The 11,054-nt window shown below is 36.2% G+C and overlaps 1 long non-coding RNA gene across 2 annotated transcripts; it reads left to right on the plus strand.

Annotated features, from left to right (window-relative positions):
* The first annotated feature begins 2,043 nt into the window (after positions 1–2,043).
* On the plus strand, positions 2,044–5,747 carry LOC116267729 (uncharacterized). Of its 2 annotated transcripts, XR_004175661.2 has the most exons (4): positions 2,044–2,427; positions 2,533–2,589; positions 5,231–5,336; positions 5,433–5,747. It is a non-coding gene; the product is annotated as an uncharacterized LOC116267729 (long non-coding RNA). The 2 variants fall into 2 exon arrangements; XR_004175660.2 differs by lacking the exon at positions 5,231–5,336.
* The last annotated feature ends 5,307 nt before the right edge of the window (positions 5,748–11,054 follow it).

Genomic DNA, 11,054 nt, shown 5'->3' on the forward strand with positions numbered 1-11,054 from the left:
TGTCGAGCCTTAATTAAGTCAAGTTCGAGCTCAACACGCAACTACCGAGTCAAGCTCGAGCTGCTTCCATCGAGCTATTTTCGAACTAAAGCAGAGTCGAGCTGACTGAACTCGCGCTCAACTCGGCTCGTGTTCACCAGTAATTGAGATTGACGATTTAATGATTAAACATAAACTACGAGTCGATTGACTACTTCTCTCTCTCTCTCTCTCTCACACACACACATACACACATACATACACATATATATATACATATATATGTATATATATATATATATATATATAGAGAGAGAGAGAGAGAGAGAGATTTGGTTAGAGGTAGAGAAGGTGTTGAAGTTGGATTTATGTGAATGCAATCAGGACCATGTGAGTTAAGACAAATATTTGGATGCCCCACAGAATTGAATTCTCTTTAAGGTGACAGTTCAACCTTTAACCCCATGGATGTTGGCATTTTCCAGTTTGGAGTGTCCTTATTCCATGTCACGTATATGGTGACCCCTCACGTGCCTCTTCATTGAGCATCATTGAGCACCATCGACTTCCTTTGTCCACATGATCCTTCTTCCTCCCACTGCCTTGTCACTCTCACTTGAGCAACCAATGCACCACAGATGCAGCAAAGCATCTCTGAATTGACCATGTCTTCCCCTCCTCTCTCTCTCTCTCTCTTGCTTTTCCATAGATGTCTCCAGCAAAGCCATAATATTTTATTTGTACTTACACTATTTCAGAACCAACTCACATTTTAACATGAAATAGTTTTCAAATATCGTAGAAATATATATGGCCTACATTATGAAAAATCATTACTTATTTGATTTAAAAATATTTATCGTTGAATACAAAAATGACTGGGAGCAATCAATTGGGCGAGAATTCTTGATATGATAGTAATTGCGGCTGTTCGTTTTGAAATTAATTCAATAAAGAAAGGTATGAATGATCCGGCTTCGGACAAGGAATGAATCTACTAACTAGAACATGTATTAAAGGAGCAAATGATTGGCTAAAAAATATTCAAAAGGTTTTATGGCTCATTAAATTTTATTTTCTACAAAGTCAATAACAAAAACTCGGTAATCGAGTAAACCAAATAAATGAGATTGAAAAAGGGATAGAAAATTTGAATAGCTTTTCAAATATAAATAAGTGATTTAATGTGTAATAAAGACAGAGTAAAAAATAAATATTTATTAAAAAAGAAAACTAATTTTTGGTTAACGCAAAAGTGTGTGTATATATATTTATAAACGCATACCAATCTACCATATATACCTCCGATACCAAACTTAATGGCATCGTTTAGACTCCTTGATTCTATTATAAGGAAATCAGAGTAGTCAGAAGAAACAAGAGGTCTCGATTAAAGAAACTCATTTATGTGTGTGCACTTTCTTCTACAAAACCTTTCAACTTGTTCTCGAATATTGTGTTTTCTATACCTTTAAAATTGACAGCCCAGATTTAGATGATTCTTATTAAATTTAACATATGATAGTCTCTCTCTCTCTCTCTCTCTCTCTCTCTCTCTCTCGCTATATATATATATATATATATATATATATATATATATATATATATATATATATATATATATATATATATATAGTGTGTGTGTGTGTTTGGCCATCTCGACCTTTGTCCGATCATAGTCTCTTTGGCCATCTCGATGCATGGTGCACCTATGTGAACACATTAACATGGTCACGGTGGACGGACACCAACAAGTTGCATTTTGTGAAAGAGCTCCAACGCCTCAAATTTATGGTAATCGAGCTCCACGAAAACAAAATTCTGGGCATCTTGCAAGTTAGAGAGGGGGCTGATGTTCCCTTAGAGGTCGTTTGATGAATTTCTTCATCAAACATTGGACAGAGGACAGGGTGGACAGGACAGATGGCTGAGCGAAGGTATAAATAACTTTTTCGTCCCGTTCTGTTCCGAGCTAACCCTCGGAACAGACAGGACACAATTTCGTCTCCCGCCCCCGACGACCTCGACCCCAACCCCGAGCCCTCGACCTCTGCCCCCATCTCCTTCTCCTCCACCTCCGCCCCCATCTTCCCTGCCTTTCTCCTCTTCTCCGCCCCCGACCTTACTTTCTCCTCCATCTCCGCCCTCGTCTAAGCCCCCGAGCTGCCCTATTCCTGTTTCTCTCATTCTGTTTCTCTCATTCTCGTCTACCGCCCGAGCTGCCCTTGCCCTCACCCTGTAGCCCCTTCTTGTCTGCCCTTCACGCTTCTTCACCCTCCTTCAACCTCTCGCCTCCTTCAAACGTGCAGTGGATTGAAGCTTCCCCTCGCCCTGCCAATCAAGCAATCTGCAACCTCTCAGCCCAGCAGCTCCTCAGCTTCCTCTTCTCCTCTCCTTAGCAGGAACGACAGCTCTCCGTAGCAGCGACTCTTCCCCACCTCTGTCGAGGTTAGGCGCAGGCTGCTTCTCTCTTTCTTTCTCTCTGTTGTTTTCCTTTTTCCTGACTGCAGGCTTATTTCTTGCCCTTTTTCCATTGCCGGTTATCATTTGCAGGCCATCAGCAGACCAGCCGTAGCTTCTGTTGCAGCCCAGCAGTAGCTTCTCGTCGAGGTAAGGGCGTCCTCTTTTTTACAACAAAAATAAATCTATAACAGACAGGGTTTCTTGACTATTGAAATTTTTTTTGTTCGGTTGGTTCACATTGATATACATCTATTGTTAAATTTGTTAGTTGGAACTTGTTTGCCTTCAATGAAATGATATAAATTGACCTACTGATATGAATTGATATGGTGTTGTGTTGTTCTTCTGATAAATATATTTCATTCTTTGTCTGTCTTGTTTGAATTGGTTCTTGTACATAGCAATTATCTGCTTGAACAGGTTAGGGGCTAATAACTGTTTGAGCCTGGCGAAGGATGATATTTCATTCTCCTAATCCTTTCACAAAGCCTGGTAAAGGAGACATGTAACAAGCAGTTCCTTTGGATGTGGCTAATCTACATGAGTAAGGCCAAAGAAAACTCTCATTGAAGTGAAGAGGGCAGAACAACGAGCAAAAAAAAAAACCATAACAGCTTCTATATGAATTTTCTAGACTGCCCTTGGCAGTGAACAAATCATTATTGTTATTTACGACAAAACTAAAATATTTATATGGTCCTTTCTAGGCATAGTAAGAACTGCTTAAGAAGATCACTTTAAGTAAAAAAATAAACCAATCTAAACAGTTCTTAATTAAGTTTATGGTTTAAAGCACTGAGGGGATTTTCTTCATATTAACTATCAAGAAAGAATTGAAACAGGGAATGGCAAATCTGTGCCTTTAAATAGGGATGTCAACGGCTTGGATACACTCTTTACTGAATTGGATTTGATCAGACCTTATTTAATTAGATTTTGATTCAGACTGTTTTTTCACACAAATGGTCCGTTTTTTGTGTTCAACTGTAAGCCTCATGAAGTTCATTATACAGTAAAATCTACTACTGGTTGGAAGTTATATACAATGGATTCCACAAGATTTCGGAAATCAGATCACCAGCTTGGTTCTGAGATATGATGCTCCTCTCAAGTTCTGTTGTGCATATAATTAGGTCCTCTCCTTGTAAAAAATGTTAAGTGAATTTTCTAAACTTTTTTTTCTTGACTACGCCACCATTTTTTAATAAGGTCCATTAATCTTTGCCAATATTTTGTTTATATTAATAAAAGGTAAGGTCCTATGAATAGTGTTTATCACACATCGTTTTCCATGATTTGTGCTGGACATTCAGCTCTGTGTTTACAAATTTCATCAACAATAATATTTTGGTTATTTCTCCTTGCATGCCACACAACACCTATCCGCCTATAGCAAGATGTAGGTTACACATGGGGAGGGATATGTGTGACTCATCTTTTCTGTCCAATTGGATTTGTAAGAGCTGAGGCCAGTTGCTCCCACATCCGTAAATCTTATAATAATGATGGATCTATATGACTATTACACCAAAAAGGACAAAAACTCTGACAAATTAATGCTTCTTAAAGGTCATTGAGGCTTGATGCCTTCAGCTTCGCCAATCAAAGAAACATATGGCATTTTTTATTTCAGCCATTAGTTCAGCTCAGCACTAAATGTTTCACTAGAAAATCTAGGAATAATTGGAAGCTACATACCAATATTTAGAGATATGGCTAGAACCTGATGTCACAGTTTCAATGACTATGGCTTTTTTCCACTCTTTTGATGGGGTTTCTGGGATTTGGAATGTAGATCTGAAAACTCAGTTCATCATTCATAGGTCAGTTCCTGGGTCCTGACCTTCCAATATCCAGAAGCCACAAATGTGTGATCACAGCTCCGAGAGGCCTTTTGAAAAATCTGCAACTGCATAGTCACATGATTGGTGCAGAGAGGGTGCCAGGAATTTATTTGCAGAAATAAGAAGTGAATAAACATAAGATAACCAGCGTGCAATGTCAAAATTCTCCTGTAATGATAAGCTTCAGAAACCTTAATAAACTTTTTGTCATTTAAGATGATACACATATTTTTTTATTTTATTCTTTTTGTCTGTAAATTTGCATACCATTGGATGGTGTGTATGTGTACATGTGCATGCATGATAGTGTGAAACAGTTTAGCAGAAAATTAAAAATCACCATTCCTTTCATATTTTCACTTTTTAATAAACCTTACTGGCATAATCTACATGATTTGTTTAATAGAAAGTGAATTTTGAATAATGTGATTACAACAAAGTACCATACACTGTCATAGTTGCAATGGCTTTGTGAAGAGGTGAATCAAAGGACATCTCTATTGTCACTCTTATCATTCACCTCAGCCATAGCTTTGCACCTGATATTCAACTTCAATCACTTGAAGAAATATTGCAAGATCTCAAAGCACATCCTGTATCTGTTTGTTTAGCATGCGGCAGTTGTCAAGATGCAGGGAAAAATTATCTTGCTGCTTAGATGAGTAGGTGTTGTGTGAGGTTCCATGTGAATCTTGTGTGGCTCTGACTGATCAGATTTTAGTAATATATGTTAACTTATCTCTCTGGCCCCAATTAGAGTTTTTCGTTTCTGCACGTCCCTAGGATTAGATGCAACTAGAGAAGATGAACTTGGTTTATTTTTGTTGGTAATTTATGACGACACCCTGAAAATTTTTGGGCTTTCTGCTTTCTTGCTTTACTGCTGCTATTTACTTACCTGAGGTGGAAAAGTAAACAATCTACTGCTTATGACTTTGTTTTAGGATTTAATTTTCCCTCAACAAAAATCAAGAAACAGTTATATGCACTTCAGCGAAATTTTTCTGAATTATACTTGGCCGGACCATGACAAAAATTAATAAACGAAAGGTTTTCTTCTCTAGCGATGGTTAAATGCTTGATTATTTTAATACTTTATGGTGATAACCTAATTACTTGTTTGTCTTTTTAATTTTTGAAATGCAGGAACTAGGCGGTGATGCATCTTCTCAAGTATTGCATGACTTCGATGGGAAGAATAGTGTGCAGGACAAAAGACTAGTTATCTAGCAAGTTGTTATAGTTGTTTTTGTTTTATGGCTTACAACAATTGAATGTTTTAAACAATTTGTACGGGACCATGGTGTTTTAGTTCATTAGTGGTGGTGATATAGGCGAATATGTCAATGTTGTACTTTGCTTTTACAGTCGATGTAATAATCCTTGCTTCATCTATCAGATACTTTTGTAATTATTCGATACTTGTTAATACTTGTTAACATTGATGGGGAAAATTGTGAGATGTCTGTTTTTTGTTTGAAATACTTCTTTGGTGTTGTGTGTAATTAATTAATTGAACATGTTTTGGTGGTTCTACTACCTGGTTCTTGCTTTCGAGTCTCAATGTATCGTACCTTTGTTCTGCAACAAGTAATAGCATGAATCAGTCCTTCCAAAGTGCTTGAGCAGCCCTTCTACCACAATTGAAGATCAGTTCTTTCATATGCTTAAAAGAGATTTTATAGTTCACAGAATTGGAAAGATTTGCTTCTCATCCTCAAAAATGCCCATAATTAACACATTGAAATGATCTAATCCAAGAGGTGGTCCCTAAGTTTCGAGTGGTGATCACATAAGCACAATAGAAATCCAGAAGAGCACTCAAAACAATGTTGTATTAAGCGTATTCCCACATTCTTTGTGCAATAATTGCACATGTGCTAGTTTCTCTTGGCATAAATTGGTGGATCTGCACAATCCCAACTTTGGAATCCAAGAAACGCAGTGAGTTTAGTAAACAACAGCATCCTTAACTATAAAGAACAAAACTTTCAAGCCCTAAGCATTGCCAGCAAAGATTATAATCGGTTAAAGAGGATCTTAATTAATGAACACAATTTTTAAGCAACATGACTATCTGAAATGTCACAGCAAACCAAATTAAAGAGCTACCACCTAAAGGAATAATCACATCCATGGCAAGAGTTTTAAACGACACATGTTCATGGCTTGGTTGCTAGATCCTTCAGATGATATCCTGAAAAACCAGGCAGTAGATGATCTGAAAGATTGTTACAACCATGTTCTAAGGAGAAGAAAGTTTGTCTTACAAGTTCTAAAGCAATCAAAAAATAGGAACAAAAAAAAAAATCAACTGAAGGAGAGACAAAAAAATGAAACCAATGACAGATGCAACTAATGTTACAGAAGATGTTAATCAAGAACAATGGAATCAATCTTCTGCGAATCAATCCAGCACTAAAAGATCTATACCAAGCCATGTTGGAATGCACAAGGCTTTCCAGGTGCATTTGCATAGATCTACTACTATGACTGTCTTGATATTGTTAAAGAAACATATGAGAGGAAACATTTGTCCATTGCTGCACTGCGGCTCATATTTGCAGACAACAGAAAACCACAACGACAGAAAAGTAACACAACAATTGTCGTCCTTTGATAGCTCATATTTGCAGACAGCAGAAAACCACAACGACAAAAAAGTAACACAATAATTGTGGTCCTTTGATTGTCAACTGATCTACGAAGTCTAATGTTCTTGCAGTTCTTGAAGTATTTTAAATAATTAAACTAGTCTGATATGAGGAAGGAGTTCACCTGCAGAAGGAAAATCAATCTGAACTTATTAGCTTGTTCATCAAGTAGCATTGTTTACCATATTGTCATCTTTAACGTCATCTGAGAAAGCCACAAGATACCAGAAGTTCTTTAATCTTGGATGATATTTTTGTACAGGCCCTGACATGTTCAAACTTCTTCTTGCAGTCCGAGATCTCGCAATGTCATTACATGCACATGAAGTACTTGGAGAGAGAGACAACCTATCAGATTTCGGGATGTCTATTTTACATCCTTATATACAATACATATATATTATATGTCATGAGATGTTAACAAAAATATATGTATGTAATATATATATACAAATAATAAATACATATATGCGCACATGTATATGCGTACATACATACATAACATGTATATATATATACGTATGTGTTCAGTTACATATTGTAAACAATATGTATATGTGTATGAAATGTAAGTATATATTATATGTATTGCATAATGTATATATTGTACATATGTACATATACATGTATGTACATAAACAACACATGTATAACATATTGTACATATACACTATACATATGTATATATAAGACGTATGTATATATACATATATATGATATGCATATTCAACATATATATATATATACACACATACACATACACACACACAAACACACACACACACTATATATATATATATGGGTACATAACTATAGCTACATAATAACACTCTATATTGCATTACATATGTTATGCATATATAATGTAGTACATTATATATTACATTGTACATGATAATATGTACATATTATAATACATATGTCTACATTGTGCAATATGCAGTATGTGAAACATTTTACAACACATATATAGTATATGTTATAAATATAACATATGTGATGTGCAATATATGTGAGTGTGGGTGTCTACATATATATATACACACACATATATGTGGATGTGATCAGAATGTTGTCTTAGTTCTCTTTTCTTTCTTCATGCAAGATCTTCAGTATGTGGATGAAGGGAAGACGCCCTTGATCTTGTTTTGTGTTGCTATTGGTGGAGACTCAAGCCTGCACACATGGCGTAGGCATACGTGAGAAAGCTAATAGGAAGACTGCTAGCATCCAGATCTAATAGTATGGTTCCTTTTGATAAACTTGCTGATGTTGTTTCTATTGGACATGCCTATAGCGCCTGCACCATCCCCCTGCAAAACTCCATTGACAACAGTTGCATTAAAGCATAACTCGCCCAAAGGCCCAGACCACCCTCAATGCCTCAATCTGAGCACCACCAATGGGCATAACCCTACCAGACCGATTTCCATCCCTCACCTGCTCTCTGCATGTATCCCTCTCGCTTTCATCGTTCCCCTACCCTACCAGATTCAGTATGCCTTCTCTTTTGGCGTTCGCCATGCCTTGCCTCAAGCAGGCATTCGTTTGCCCAGCATAGAAAGTGCAGTAGATGTGTTGTTCTTCAGTGAAGGGTCATTCTTCCTCTTGCTTGAGAAGAACCGGAGAAGGAGAAGAAGGCGAGAGTTAGGCATTCATTTTTCCGGATCAAAATATGGTTTGGATCTGGTTTCGACCCGAAACCTAATCGAAACGTACCACCGCGTACCCCCGTACCGGTACTGTAGTGTTTTTAAATAAATCAAGAGGGTACATTACCATCATGCTATACACTTACTTATTTTGATATAATGAATTTAATCTGTCAAAACTGTAATTTTGTTAGCACAAGCATTTATTAATATATTGTATCCGTTTGACATTGTTGAAATGGATGTTCACGGTTAAGTTTTTTAGCTTCTGCTTTGTTGTTTGCTCATTGCAATTCTATGTTTTCGATTTCTGAAATGTATAACTTGTAAGAGCCTATAGACCTGTCATAGTTTCTATGAATGCCTCTTGTGAGAATTTTTGTAATTGGTTTCCCTATGACTATATGTTTAGGTTGTTCGGATTTCATTCAAATAGTAAGTCATGTCATCTAATATTGGGGATGAAGAATATCGTGCGATGGCAGATGTAGAGGAAGATGAATCTTTTACATGTACTGAAAAAGGCATTCAATCCAAGAGAAAAAGATACTCAATAGTATGGAATTACTTCAAATTAGTAGAATTTAATGGAAAAGAGTGGGCAAAATGCAAACATTGTGGTGAACGATTTACTGCACATAGTAGCAGTGGTATGAGCTATTTAAAACGACATAGAGATACATGTGTTAGAAAACAAATACTTGATGAAAAGCAACGAACATTGTCATTTGGAGTTGTTTAATCTGTTGCCTCAAATTTAGGTCTACAGAAATTTGGTATGGACAATATAAGAAAAGGTTTGGCTAAGTTGACAATAATGCATGCACTTCCTTTCAGTAATGCAGGATATGAATATCTTAACGATCTTCTAAATATTTGCAATCTAAGGTTTGTGCCAATTTCTAGGAGAACACTTACAAAAGAGGTACAGTCAATGTTCTTGACTGAAAGAAAGAGATATCAAGAAGTTTTAAATAACCAAGTGCAGCGGGTATCATTGACATTTGATATGTGGTCCTCACAACAGATATTAGGGTACTTATGCTTGACAGTCTCTTATATTGATATAGATTGGCAATTGTACTCTCACATACTTAATTTTATACATGTGCCTCCACGACATAATGCAATTTGTATATGTGACATTTTATCGGAGTGCATTACTACTAAGTGGGAAATTCATTTGAAGCTGTTTTCTGTCACTGCTGATAACTGTTCAACAAATGATAGTGGAATAAGTTTATTGAGAAGGACCGTAGAAAGAAAAAATAATATTTCATTTCCATTGAGAGGGGAGTACTTTCATGTCCGTTATGGTGCACATATCATAAATCTGATAGTTAAAGATGGTATGAATGATATGGATGATACAATTTCAAAAATTCGTGGCAATGTCAAATATGTAAGGGGATCACCAAAACGACTACATGCTTTCAAAGAATGTGTAAAGGCAATGGGGTTGGATGAGAAAAAAAGTTTAAACTATGATGTTCTTACTCGATGGAATTCTACATTTATAATGTTGAGAGATGCATTATTATTCAAAGATGTCTTTCAACATTTGGCATCATGTGATCCTAGTTATACATGTTTGCCTTCTGAGGATGAGTGGTCACATGCATCTCATTTATGTCAGTTCTTAAAGGTCTTCTACGATGCAACACATCAATTCTCTACCACCAAGCAGGTAACAACTAATCTTGTTTTTGAAGAAATCGTATCAATTTACCATCATTTGTATAGGCATCGTGGAACAACATCAAATGAACATATAAGGGCATTGGCATGCAAAATACAGGAAAAGTTTGACAAATACTTTAAGAGCTACAATATTCTCTTCGCAATTGCAGCTGTTTTGGATCCTAGGTTCAAGTTGTCATACTTGAAGTATTTGCTTGGAAATTTAGATAAACCTGATGCAAGAGTGAAATATGAAATTATAGAGAGCACTCTTCATGAATTGTATGCTGAGTACAGAAATATGTATGAGGATAGTGACACGTGTAATATGGAAAGGGTCAATGCATCCACTAGTACCATGATTGCAATGGAAGAGTATAAAAGTGTTTCTAGATATGGATTTAAAGCATATGTCAACTTTGTATCTCATGTAGTTATTCACACAGATCTAGACAAATATTTGATTGATCCAATGGAAGAAATTACACCTAGTACAGTTCAACATATTATCTTGGTGGAAGACAAATGAAAGCAAATATAAAATTCTAGCAAAGATGGCTCGAGATGTGTTAGTTATTCCTATATCTACAGTTGCTTCAGAATCTGCATTCAGTACATCAGGAAGAATTATTAATGATTATCAATGTTCAACTACTTCCTAAAAATGTAGAAACATTAATCTGCACACAAAGTTGGATTCGTGATGCAAGCAACTTGCGTGAAAGGTAAGTTGTGCATGCTTTATAGTTTATACATATTAACATAATAGTGTGCTTAAATTA

The sequence above is a fragment of the Nymphaea colorata genome, chromosome 14 (assembly GCF_008831285.2).
Source record: "Nymphaea colorata isolate Beijing-Zhang1983 chromosome 14, ASM883128v2, whole genome shotgun sequence".
In the NCBI taxonomy this organism is placed as follows: Eukaryota; Viridiplantae; Streptophyta; class Magnoliopsida; order Nymphaeales; family Nymphaeaceae; genus Nymphaea; species Nymphaea colorata.